The sequence below is a fragment of the Anneissia japonica genome, unplaced genomic scaffold, assembly GCF_011630105.1.
Source record: "Anneissia japonica isolate Jap-2015-1 unplaced genomic scaffold, ASM1163010v1 scaffold287826_len71817_cov125, whole genome shotgun sequence".
NCBI classification, from domain to species: Eukaryota; Metazoa; Echinodermata; class Crinoidea; order Comatulida; family Comatulidae; genus Anneissia; species Anneissia japonica.
This window is the reverse complement of record NW_022738924.1, coordinates 21,650-34,805: the sequence shown is the minus strand read 5'-3', so window position 1 is coordinate 34,805 and position 13,156 is coordinate 21,650. Positions and strand designations below refer to the sequence as shown.

Sequence of the window (13,156 nt, the reverse complement as noted above, 5' to 3'; positions counted from 1 at the left end):
GCAATGCTGAATGTACTGTATTGGTCAATTACAAGTGTAAAAATGATATATCTATCATTATATGTACGATAACCATGTCCATAAATATGTACTGTCTGATAAGAAATTAAAAAATTTACACTTATATTTGATAGCACATTAAAGTGTATTAAAATGTTTTACAAACAGTGCATCATCACTTGTACAGCTAATTATGGTATGGTGTACTCATGATGTACTCTTGTGCAAACATGCAGTCGATATTCAAATTATCTGAGGCAGATTATTATTATACAAAAATTAGCAATGGTAGTCACTTCTAAATCTTGATGTTAACAGTGATAAATGTGTGAGAATGTGGTGTTATGCAGACCTGGTTATACGTGATGAATTTATACATGTGATTCTCAAATATTTGAATAATAATGCTGAATGAATTCGTCAATTCCAAGTTTTGAAAAGATCTATTCTATTAATACATGATATCTGCACACCTTTGTCTCTAAATGCACTGTCTGATGAGAAATTACAAACAAATATCCTCAGAAATATATTTCAGGGATTAGAATAGCTTGTTTTGAAGGATCAACATTAGCATACTAAAGTGTTATTACAGGCTAAATGGTATTAAAGGTTAATTTGCATTGTAACGCTTCTACAGACTATAATAATTATATACTAGTTACCATGGTTATCTGTCTCTTGTTATAATATATAAAACTCACTGATAAAACATATCTTGACTGGCTTTTTGCTTGAACTTTGTGTCCAATTACATTGCTTGTATTCTCGTAGATAGATGCCATAATTAATTCACTAGCTTCTTCCACCACCCGTCTGGAGTTTCCCTGAAAATAACAAAACACGCTGTTCAGGTGGAGGTCACACGTAAATGGGTTAGAAAACATTTGTAGCTTTGGTGATCAATAAACCTAAATTCCAATTTCAGGGTCCTGGGTTCCAATCATACAAATGCTTGGATTTGTGAATCTATGAGGCAGGCCATGCTAAAATGGACAAAGTTGACAGATATTACATGTATAATTATTCAAATTAAAATAATAAAAATAAAATACAGTAATAACAGATTAAAATTTAAAAAAACCACTATACAGTTCCAAATCGAATTAATTGTGTTCCAAGTCTTGCTCTAGAAATGATCAACAAACCAGTTATTTCACATTATTTTTGTTAGTAAATTGCATTAAAAAACGTATGCATGAATATACAAGATACAAGATTCTTTTATTGTCACTGGTACATAAAATACAAGTAAAATTCGTCTTCCCGATGCAAAAATGAAATTAGTATAAAAGTTAGACAAAAAATTAATCAAGGACAAATTAAAATAAAACAGAAAATACAAAATGATACAATTATTTACAAGGGTAGATACTGAAGTTTATCTATTAAAGTCATCATTGTACATATGGATTGAGTTGTGAATAAAAGATCTTCTTAATCTATTAGTATTGCACTTGATTGGACGTAAGCAACTGGATCTATTAAAGGTGTATTGCAAGAACATAGGATGTGACATGTCTTTAATTATGTTATCAAGCTTCTTCAGCACAGTTCTTGTATACAGTATATGTCATCAAAATTATCGACATCAGAGCCGATAATTTTACGAGCAGATTTCATGGTTCTGAGTATTTTATGTTTATTGACCTGAGATAAGTTGCTGTACCATAAAATACAGTTGCTAGCAAGTATACTTAATATAACACTTTTAAAAAATAATAGTAATACCTCAGTGCTGACATTGAAGGACTTGAGTCGTAAAAAGTAAAGACGTTAATTAGCTTTTTTTTTTCAGAGTAGCAGTGTGTTAGAGTTCCAGTTAAGTCTTGAGTCAACAATAATTCCTAAGTATTTATGTATATTGTTTCCAGTTACACTAATAGCATTTAAAGGCATTCTGTTTTGATGAAAATCAAATATGATTTCTTTAGTTTTAGAAGCATTTAGTTGGAGATAATTATCCTTACACCACGTTTCAAATCGATTAACACAATTTCTATAGGCAAGTTCGTCTCCCTGAAGTATTAGGCCTGATATGGAGGTATCATCTGCATATTTAATCATGATACAGTAGTTATCTTCAATTTGAAATTCGTTTAGTGTATAGCGAGAACAAGATAGGGGATAGTAGGTGCGCCTGTATTAGTGTGTATTAAAATACCTGACTTAAGATTACCATCCTAACTACTTGAGGCCTACTACAGAGAAAGTCGGTTATACATAGCGCAAGGTGCGGGTTGACCTGCATAAGTTGAGGTTTATTAAGGAAAATATGAGATTGTAGGGTGTTAAAGGCAGAAGAGAAGTCAAAGAAGATAGAGCGAACATAGGATCGAGATTTCTCAAGGTGAGTATAGGTATTGAGTAGAGTTAAGTGAAAGCATCATTTACACTACGTTTCTTTGTGTAGGCAAACTGAAGTGGATCAAGAAGAGATCCACACTTAACAAGCAAGTGATGTTTTACAATAGATTCTAAACATTTCATAGGAAGAGCAGTGAGAGCAATCGGTCAGAAATCATTTAGAGACGAAGCAGTAGATTTCTTGGAATGGGAGTAATAGAAGAAAATTTCCAGAGAGAGGAACAGAATGAAGATCCAATGACCATTGAAGTAACTTGCAAAAAACATAGGAAAAGTTTGTTAGCGCAATGTCTTAACAAAGAGGAGGACACTCCAACTGGACCAGCAGACTTGCCTAATTTAATCTTTTTGAAAAGTAACCTAACATCATGTTCATTTACAATAATGCGATCATATCACTTAAACTCTTCTTGACCTCCGTACATAGAAGCCAATTACTAATAATCATCTTTATCTTGAGTCTGCTGCTGTACCCGCTACTAAAACTTAAAATGTTTAATATAAATGGATGCATGGAAATTCAATTTAAAAATTACTGTACATAAGCAAGTATCTAAAATCAAACTGAACTTGACTATCAGTTTTAGCCTCAAATTTGTTATAGCCATTCTGCCACAAAATACCTTTGTCAAATCCACTATCCTGCTCTCAGGGTAAGTACTGACAGGCATGGAAATCCATATGACTTGTTTGAGCAGATATGTTAGACACCAGGATACACAATCAGTCTGATCAAACCAATTTCTGATAAAATTTAAGTCTAGTTTTACCTCACTTTCGATGATCATCGCCAGACGCAGCTGACACAAGCTGCATCACTCCAGGGTCATTTTGCATCAAGTCAAAAAACGATGGCACAATGCAAAAAACTGGACTACTTCTGCAGCTAACAAACCACGATACTGACGATAACTGGAGTAAAATATAAAACAAAAATTGCCAATAACATTATTGTATACTAGTAGTCTGGCATTTTACACACAATAAAACATACAGTATATAATTGTGTTGCCAGAAAATCTGGATAAATCTTCAAGATAAAACTAAACTGAATTTTTAGGGAGAGAAACCATAGAAGACTTATTCAGCCTCTCGAACCAGCACCGATATTATGGCTGTAGGTTGCAGCACCCTCTTGAACGGTTAATCAACCGCTTGGCCATTTGACTCGCCACAAGTCGAATGGCCACACATGAAATATTAACAATAGTGCTATTTCTCTTCAATTACTGATTTTAATAACAAGTACCAGTACATATTACTTGCCATAGCTTGCTGACATCACACCCTAAACACCCCAATACAAAAACACTCCTTCCCCTAGCACCACCGGTGGCGCCAGAAATTTGCCGACAAGGGGTCCGACATGTCCGGCGGAGGGATCCGAGACAAGAGGCTGACAAAGCCTCGAGCACTGGTCTGGAATAAAAACTCCCTTGTAAGGTTCACAGGGAGAGTTTTTATGATTTAGTGGTCCAGAGGCCTACTAAGATTTTTAAGGGATTGGCAGTCAAAATAACGTTACTTGGATAGGCAAATTATTCATGAGGTTTTTCTACCCTTTACCATGGAGGTATTAGTTTAGACTAATTCCTCAATGCCTTTACCAATTTTCCTGATTTCTAACCATCATTTGGGACATTAGGCCTTTCTCTGGTAATTGCTCTTTAATTGGATTATAATCATAGCTTGTGTAATTTATTGGCCATGCAAGGTCAGCTATGATACTAAGGGCCTCTTTCTACCGGAAAGAAATAATCAATTAAAAAATCGCTTTATTGAAAAATCGCTGTTATTTTCGCAATAGAAACAGGACCAGTTTGAAAAAATCCATAAAAAAAAAATAGATTAAAAACACACAATGGATAGCGTGTTTGAACGGCAAATAACCGATTTTGGCTATGCACCTTTTAGCTGCAACACAAAAAAGCGATTATCAGGTGAAATGTGACCTCCAGGTCAATCACTGCAAAGACTATATCGTATTAGGCGCGAACTTTCGATTGAAATTTGTCCTCTTGTTCATGTCCTAGGCCTACAAGCTAAAAACATCAACAAACATGTGGAGCAACGAATTCGTTTTGTAATTATTTTGTGGGGGGATATTGGGACTAGGCCTCTCCGCTCTTTTGGATCTACCGTTGTCCTCGTTTGGTCACTCGTTCATTGTGCCGATGAGCATAGCCATAAACATTTGCCTTCTTGCCCCACACCATATCTTTCTTACTCCTCGTCATCATGACAGGAATAAGAAAGATACTATCCTATACAGTTGGGAAAACAATGTGTTGTATAAACAAAATGGTGACGTAATTTCTGTCACGAAAACCGATTTTTGAAAAATAAAAAATGCAGTTGCAACGCGAGCAGCCTGTCTGGTACTCATTAAAAAAGCGGTTTTAAAAATTTGATTATTAAGTCTGTCATGAAGACCATCATCCTAGATAAAGTAACAAGGAAGCTAACAGAAGTATATCAGGGAAAGTATAGAAAAAAAGTAAGACCAAGGTGACAACAATCAAAAAGTGTGTATATAATTATATTTTAGTAATTTGAAATCATTTCATTTTATTTTATTCAATATCAAAATCGCAGTTGAGGACTGAATTAAATGATACTTACAATAATACAGAACATTAATATAAAAACATCAAAGAAATACAGTGTTTTTTATTAAGTTTGATGGAAAAAGATTTCCTAGAAAAGGAGAATGATTGTATCAGGCAAGCTATTCCAAAGTTTAGATCCAGAAAATCTAATTTAATGCTGGAAATGGTTTGTTTGTGGGGATATGGATATCAGATCTCTTGTACTGAAGTTATATAGACAAGAATTTGGTATGAAAATATTGCAAAATATATGATAGAATAGATTGAATGGATGAGTACAAAAATGTACACTGTTGAAGAGAATTAATATCAGGTAGTTTAAGAAGGTTTAAATTTAAAAATAAAGGGGAAGAGTGAGACAGTGGAGGAGTGCCAGAATCCTGATAGCATTTTTTCTGCATAATTTGGATTTTTTTTAAATATTTGATGGATAGGTATATTGCGCCAAAGAATGTTACAGTAGCTCAAATTAGGAAGGATTGAGAGCAATACAGAATATGAAGGACATCAAGGAAGGGGGGGGGGAAACAAAGAAAGTCTGAAAATAATGCTTAACTTAGAGCATTTGTTTACAATTTCATTATGTTTGTTCTCACTATTTAAAATACTCCCAAGAACTTGGCACTTTGAACACAATTCATATTTATCAATAAATATTATTATGCTTTAAGTATCAATAAACTTAGTTTTCTGTGGACTCCCAACAGAATGATGCTACAGTACATAATGAAATAGTTTGGATAAGAAAATTTGGTGGCCAATAGTACAGAAGGCCATGGAGAGATCAACACATTCCAATAGCTAGACAGTTACTATCAAAGGCTTCAACACTTTTATTAGTGAGATCAATTACAGCCATAGAGGTGCTTAACATTTCCTGAATCCAAACTGTTTATTGAAAAGTACACTCAATTGTAAATTCTATTGTTCTATTACTAAATTACTCTCTACAACCTCTGAGAAGACGGATAAGACTGAGATAGGAAGATAATTAGAGTGATCAGATATGATTTAAATATAGGTGTAACATGGGCCAGCTTATTCGTTGTGTGTGGGAACACGCCTTTCGATCCTAGGGAAAGATTAAAAATGTGGCAAAGTGGGAGGGAAACAAAATATAGAACTTTATCATTTAATAATTCTGACATGGAGATCATCAATGCCAGGCAATTTGTTATTTTTGAAAGAACGGAAAGTCTTTATATGATTTATTTGATTGAGTTATTTTATCTGCTAGAGAGGGCCCAATTCCAACAAAAAAAAAACCATTGAATGCATTTCCAATATTATCAGGATAATTCATCAGATCTTAATTACAATCTAAATAATTATGTGTTTACATTGATATTAGTAATTTTTTTTTATAAATGCAATTATAGTCTCCTATGCTGTTTTTATGTTTTTTGAAAAGTATATTTAAATTTTTAAGTTTGTGACCAGTGATTGATTTGGCCTTGTCTTTGCCACAAATGACAATAATTACTAAATACTGATTGAATATAATTGACATAAAATGATAAGTTATTAAATTTCCAAAAACTGATTTTTGAGTTAAATAGTGGTATATGCTTATCTTACCTTTCTAGCATTTTTATCAACTTTCACTGCACTCAACAATACAGAACAAATCTGACATCTTACAGTATGTCTCTTGGCAACAGAAAAAGCTGAATGTACAAGTTACTGTGGAAACATTTGTTTATTGTTTATTGATATTTTCCATATACAATACAAGATTCAATAGTTTAATATTGTAATTTTAAAATTACACAATTTATATATTAAGTATTAATGAAGTAAATATAATACCACTATATATATATTACAATATAGTAAATATAATACCACTATATATTAATTACAATAAAGTAAATAAAATACCAATATATATTAATTACAATAAAGTAAATATAATACCACTATATATTAATTACAATAAAGTAAATATAATACCACTATCAATAACATTAATTTGCAAGTAAGGAAATTACTTTTGATATTATAATTGTCAAAATATTCAATAATCAACATTTAGGTGTATCATGATGATCATTAGCATCTTGTCTCCAAAGCAAAGAGAGCATAAGGGGGTAAGTTAGCTGAGGCGGCTGAACTGGTGGTAGCTACTGTGATGCACAAATCTTTCAAGACCCTCAGTCCCTCGCTCAATTCCATCTGTGCTCTCCTTTTGTTTTACCAGGAGGACTGAAATTCAAGTTAAAATAGCGCAGGTTTTCGTAAAAGACATTTAAGATATTGGTCTTAAACACCAAATACAGTACACTCTTCAGAGAGGAGTAGTCAACTCACTACAAAAATGACACCTTGGAAAACAAGTCTCAGATTTTATCCATTCCAACAAGTTATCACTTATTAATAATACACTTGGAAAATAGTAACATAAAAGTATAAAGGTAGGAGAATAAGCCATAACTTGCAGCATCATTGTGCTGAATTTTCATTGTGCTGAATTGTATATGGGTGTGGTTTGGGCGTGGTTTGTGATACTGGAAAAACAAGTTAAATTGCACAAAGTGCCATGAGCAACACTCTTGTGGTGGATATACAGTAGAACCTTGAATTTACATACGGCACGGGACCGGAGTGCGTACGTAAATCAGGGGATTCGTAAAATAGAGGTTGGGTTAAATTTGTGGTAACCTTTGACCTAATACGTACGTAAGACTCAATACATGTGTGTATGAACGAACGATGTTACCTAGCTAGGCTAAAGCAAGCCTCTAGGCCTGTCTCTTATACACATCTAGATGTGTATAAGAGACAGTAGTAGTGCACAGTAGGCGAAAATACTATTTTTGAAGATAGAAGTGTTACAGTACTAAAGTGCATTAGCGCCGCCTAGGCCTTAAATGGGCCTACCTAGGCCCAGTAGTAGTAGCCATACATGCCAACATTGGCAGACTCCCATTTTGGTGACCTGACTCCCTGCATTTTTTTTTTCACATGCGTGCCAGGTTTTCAAAGAAAATTGCATAGGCTAGGCCTAGAGCCTTAGGTAGTACTAGGGCCTAGTTAGGGTGTATATCAGTGTCCACATTCAAGTATTCAACCCGCGCAAACGGAACCTATTAAATGTCTAATGGAATAAAAAGATAAAACATATCAACTGGTTTGGTAACAATAGTAACAAAACATCAATCAATTTATTTGGAAAATGCTATTGTTTTTAGGAGCGGCCATCGACTTGATGGTGCACCATTCTATAATTCAATGTACATATGACAAGTTTGGCTATGAACCAAATGGAATATTATTCTGATAAGGTTGCCCATAATGTTAAAACAGCCAAATAAGAGATCCCAACAGGTGTGTCCCAAAGATGAGGGTTCTACAGAATATGAGGACTTTAAATAGGTAAGAATTAAATCATAGATTCATTGGTATTGATGTTGTAATGCTCTTTCTTATCCGAGCCTCGATCGCAGTGGTCAAGGCAACGGTGGTATTCCGTTGACTTTCAACAAGTTGCAGATGAAATAAAAGAACAAGTATGGTATCACAAACGTCAAATTCTCTATGAGAGCCAACAGACTATTTTATTAATGATTATACTCACAGATGAAGTAACCAGTACACTACAATTCAGTATTTCCGAGAAGTAGGTCCATTAATTTCTAGAACGTCCTCATTCCTAAAGATAGAGATATCAAGTGCAGTACTGTACTCTTACCCTAACTATAGTTGCCCATACATGTATAGCACACATATCTCTCACCTCTTCTCGTGGAAGGATTACAAGCAGAGGGAGAGGAGGCCGCCTTGGGAGCAGCATTAGCACTGGCAGCCAAGGGAGAAGGGCAGGATTTATTTCCAGACTAACACTTATATAGGGACACCATCAGCCAGTCAGACTGACGGACCAGGAATTACTAAGTACCAGCAATCACTATTAGTATTTCAGGGCTGTCCCATTATTTTAGCATGTACTGTATTGCCAAAAAAGCTGTTACAACAGAGGGGGTAATAATAATAAAAATAATAATAATATGCTGTTTTTTATATAGTGCTCTATACACCTAAGACTCAGAGCGATTCTCCACATTATTAACCCAGTCATTAGAACGATGACTATGGGAAAAATTCCATAGTTTGTTGCATGAAATATACTACTCCTACTACTACCCGATTGTTAGGTCTACCTAGTAAAATTGTGCATTTTCAACTGTTACACCATTATTATTTAATGTACGACCGTGTAGGCCTACCCGCCCAATATACAGTAGGGACAGACTAGGGCAGAGCAGCAGCAGAGCGTATCGTGGATCGTCCCGATATGACTGTTGCAGACCTGCCAACTCACCCGATCCTGTCGGGTATCACCCGATATTTAAACAAATCTCCAGTTCTCCCGATCGAATGTAATTTTCACCTGATTTCACAGGCCACCCCATCTCCCCAAAAATACTCCGATTTATGCATAATTTGATTGATTTGATCGTTATTATTCAATGTATTCGCCGCCTGCTCGCTTCACGGTGCATAAACAAGCAGCCATTTTCAATTCGAATGTCGCCATAACGGCCAATGATTTGTAGTAACGTGACTTTTTTTGGTATCTTGCAATGCATCATCTTTTGGTTAATTTTTTGGTAAATCTCCTGATTTGTTTAAGATTCTTAAAAAAATCTCCTGATATTCATGACCCAAGGGTTGGCAGGTCTGCCGTTGGCCACCGGCATGCTAGAGAGAGCTACCCGACACCCTGCGATTTGTTTCTGCTTTGCCGACGCTGTGCCTGTATACAGTATATATAATAATAATACACTACAACCAACCATACGAACCATACTAGTAAATCATAATATTATATTATATTACTATGGATGCAATATTTTATTCTGCAGTATGACCATTCAGGCCCCGAAACCTTGACTCAGAAATACCGGGATGGTGTCCGGTGGGGGATAGTTTCACCTGTATATATATAATAATAATCGGGATAATAATACACTACAACCAACCATACAAATTTGTCTTGGTTCTTTTTATGTATACTGATTTGTCTTTGAGTGAGTACAGTATGATACAACTTCCAAAGTGCTATAAGCCATACAGTACTTCTTATTTCTTAAAAAGAATAAAAAAGAACTTGAAAGAATAAACCATAACTGGTTTCTTGGGGTTTGTATTATGCTACTGTAGGCTCTTGTTAAATTACCAGTACTGTAGCACTAAAAGTAGTAGTTGTTTTTTTGTTTCGTTTTTTATCTTTGCCTAACTCAAATTACTGTACTTACTTTAATATTTTTTTTTTTTTCTGGGTGGGTTAAGTCCTTAATTTGTGTGTGTGTGTGTGTTTCTGTTTGACCTTTGTTCTGTCCGTTTTTTTTTTTGTTTTTTTTTTGTTTTTCTTATGTGTTTTCTTCTTTTGTATTTTGTCTGCTTTGTTTTCGATTTTTTTTTTTTTTTTTTTTTTTGTCTTGTCTTTGTGTTTTTTCGCAACTCTTAAGATGTCATTCGCAATATTTTTATAAAAATTTTACCTATTCCGATTTTCTAATGTAATTTTATCAATAATTTACTTGTTTTGCATTTATTTGTTTATTTTCTTATCTGGATTTTTTTATCTGTATTTTTTGGAACTTGCTATTTTTAGCTTAAGATGTAATTTTGTGCAATTTTCTTGTAAATTTCTCTATTTCATTTCATACTGTAATTTAATTAATCAATTTGTAATTTAGATGTAATTTCTCGCAATATATTTGTAAATTTCTCTTTTCCATTTTATACTGTAATGTGATTTATCAATTTATCTTTCGCTTGTTTGTATTTTTCTATATATTTATATGTATTATAAGACATCCTGTAATTGCTTCCGCTGTTGGATGATTTTTGAAATAAATAAATAAATAAATAAATACATTTTTTTAATGTATGGCCTCTGAAATCAATTAAATATAAACACCTGTAAATGTCTAGAATGCTGGAGCTTCAGGGGCTTCACCCCCTGGCCCCCAGCCAATGATGCTTGCTTCACTCGCAAGTGCCCTGTCAGTATCAGAAAGAACCCCCCTTTCAAAATCCTGGCTACGGGCTTGTATGAGACTGAAATGGATCAGACATTTCATTTATTTCGTTCAATTTTAAAATCATGTACAACAAAAACAAAACACCCCTGACAGAGACAGGATTAAACAAAAGCAAACTCAATTGCTGCACAAATTTTCTCTGCCGCCAAGGGGGACACTTAATTAACAAACAATAATAAATATATATATAAATATATCCAAAGGTTAAAATTTACAATAAAAGGCAGAAAATAAAATATAGAATTACATAATTATAAAAAGTTAAAATAGCAACTAACAACTGCCCAATCTCACTGAAGTTTAAAAATAAAAAAATTTTATAAAATTATATTCAAAAATACAGCAAGTCTGTGTGGATATGAGGTTTGGGGCAATCCCACCCACACATCAAAAATAAACAAAAAATGGCAAATAATATAGAAAAATTAGAATTAAATTACACAAATCACAATTTAAACAAATTAACCCAATTTTGTATACATTCGTAGCTGGTGACATTTGTAATATTTACATCATGAAAATTAGTTCCTGTCAGATATTGCAGTGGAGGTTTTAGCAACCGATGTTATCTTGTGCAGTGTCGATTACATCCTTACATTAGTTTACAATCAAAAGAATACAGTATATTCATTATTTTACATTACGTGTTCAGATATAAGTAAAAGTAAATGCAGGAAAAGTTATTAAAGTTGTGTGTGTTTTGCAAACAAATGCAAAGGAGATATTTCTTGTTACTGAAGCCTGGTTTCCTGTCGACGTAAAATTCAGAATTTGTTACGATTCATACGATTCTTACGAGAAGTTGGACAAAAACAGCCGTGTCTTGATCGTTCTGGGCCGCAGACAAAATAAGCTGGTAACGATTCTTACGACAAGTTGAATTTTTCAAGCTCGAACGGCAAAGCCTCTCCTAACGTTGTCACATGAATATTACGTCAAGTTGAATTTTTCTTTGCGACTGCAATATGTTAACATTTCTCACTTCCTGTCCGGTTTCCTCATTAAAATAACCTGGCGAAATTCGAGGACAATTTTCACCGTTCGATTTAAACAATAGTCTAGTCCTGTAGTACAGTATAAGGGCCTACAAATCTTGATTTGCTAACTTTCTCGTTATCGATTTTAGTGTTTCGTTCTCAAAATATCAATTAGGCCTATATTGTACTTTGTTTTATTTCACCTATTTAATATTATGTTTTGAACTGACAGAAAAATCTCCAGATATATACAGAAAACATCATTCAAATGTTAAAATTATAAAGTTCGGGTTGTTTAATATAAACAAGAATTAAAATTAAGAATGAAATACACTTGAAAAAATTGTTTATTGAAATTAGCAGAAAATATTCCAACTGACAATAGGCCTATACTATTTTATATTTTATTTATTTATTTATATTATATGTTATACTGTATATTATTTTTATATTATATAAGTTTTTAGTATAATAAATGTAATTAATTAAATCTAATTGCAATCCTCATTCTTGACCACTACTTCCACCCCCACCCACGAAAAAAATCTCTGGTCCATTTACTGCAGTCAATCACAATACTCCAGTGATCGTTTACGGATGTATAGGCTTTAGCGGCACTATCGGGGGAGGGAGACGGGGGCTTAAGCCCCCCATCGGTCTGGTAATGCCCCCATCGGTCCTGTCAAGCGCCCCCCCCCACCCATCGGCCAAAGCTCATCGGGCAGTCGGACCAAAAAAAAAATTAGGGAAAAAATAGGCCTAGTTTTCCCATCCCATTTCAAGCCATCTAGAAGTACAAATTTTTTTTTCTTTTTTAAATCTCGTTTTGGGAGTAGGGGGCACCCCTCCCATACCCAACCCAGGCTCCGGCCTTCGGCCCCCTTAGATAACGCTGCACGCTAGCTACACCCATAAATATTTAGGCCCCCAGTCGGACACCTTAGCCCCCCCCCCTAAATTATATTCTAGAGCCGCCACTGTGTATAGGGCTAACAAAATCTATAAGATTTTACATGCCTCTCATTGTGTTTGAAAAAAGTGGAGGATATTCTTCTTTTTAACCATTTTATTATAAATACGTAAGTCAATGAGAGTTCTAGTTTGTCGACAATGTTGTTGTATAGGCAAGATATACAGACAGCATACGTTTCCG

The 13,156-nt window shown here is 34.2% G+C and overlaps 2 long non-coding RNA genes across 2 annotated transcripts in view; both read right to left on the bottom strand.

The window, feature by feature from the left end:
- Positions 1-6,664, bottom strand: part of LOC117117849 — a 22,675-nt gene extending 16,011 nt beyond the window's left edge. Inside the window, exons 1-3 of the long non-coding RNA XR_004446958.1 lie at positions 6,555-6,664; positions 3,138-3,279; positions 705-827 (exon numbers count right to left, since the gene is read on the bottom strand). This is a non-coding gene — a long non-coding RNA (uncharacterized LOC117117849). The remainder of the gene's footprint in view (positions 1-704; positions 828-3,137; positions 3,280-6,554) is intronic.
- Positions 6,665-8,014: 1,350 nt separating this feature from the next.
- The window catches only part of LOC117117847, a 10,753-nt gene continuing 5,611 nt past the window's right edge, over positions 8,015-13,156 (bottom strand). Inside the window, exons 3-4 of the long non-coding RNA XR_004446957.1 lie at positions 8,554-8,628; positions 8,015-8,073 (exon numbers count right to left, since the gene is read on the bottom strand). This is a non-coding gene — a long non-coding RNA (uncharacterized LOC117117847). The remainder of the gene's footprint in view (positions 8,074-8,553; positions 8,629-13,156) is intronic.